Here is a 934-nt window from a genome sequence, read left to right as displayed (position 1 = left end):
TGGATAGAGATCAGAGTGCCTCTCTTTGTCCTGAATGGCCTGCCCAAAAGAACAGGAAAAGAAGAAATTAGTGTATGCCGGCTGACCTGCAACACGTACATCTGAACCAAGCCATTTATATAACAACCGCATTTCTGGGAGCTTAAAAATAACTTAATTTGTGAGTAATAATAATTTTTATTATTATTCGGCTTTTTTCAATAGTAATTATTATGATTACCATGCTTTGCAGAGCAACTGTACATCATGTTAGATCTTTACAACAGCTAACAGGGCAGATGTTACTATCTCCATTTGACGGATGAGGAAATTAAACCTTAGACTGATCAGATTTCAAAGGTGGAAGAGACCTTGTATATCCTTTCATATCCAGCTTTCTCATTTTACAAAAAAAGGGGAACTTGACTGACCTGTATTCCCACGGGGAGTGAATAGTGGCTGTAAGACCAGGCCTGGGTCTTCCGATTGGTAGATGACCAATTTTTTCACTCCATCACATTGCCTTCCACATTCAGCGTGTGAAAGGAAACCTGGAAGACTCTGCATTTGTTTTTTTAGGAGCAATATTGTTGAAACCAGTCCCACATGCTGTTTTAGGAACATACACATGTACAGAAAAAGTCTCTTACTTTTATACTTTTTTCTTTGTATAGATAGATACAGACAGATTGACAGACAGATAGGTATATAGTTAACTAGACACACACACACCAGACGTGGTTGTCACTGGGGAGATGGAGGTGGGATTGGACTGAGCAGTGGCTCAAAGGGGACTTCGGTTTTATTGGTATAATTTTATTATTTTGATAAAAAATATCTGAGGAAAAAATGATCCTAACAGTAATTTGGGGCAATGGGCAGTGATTTCATATATATTTGCTACATTCTTCATAATTTTGTAGTTTTAAAATTTAAAACAAAACCAACATGAATA

This window comes from Pteropus alecto, unplaced genomic scaffold, assembly GCF_000325575.1.
Source record: "Pteropus alecto unplaced genomic scaffold, ASM32557v1 scaffold177, whole genome shotgun sequence".
NCBI lineage: Eukaryota > Metazoa > Chordata > Mammalia > Chiroptera > Pteropodidae > Pteropus > Pteropus alecto.
This window is presented reverse-complemented; position numbering follows the sequence as displayed.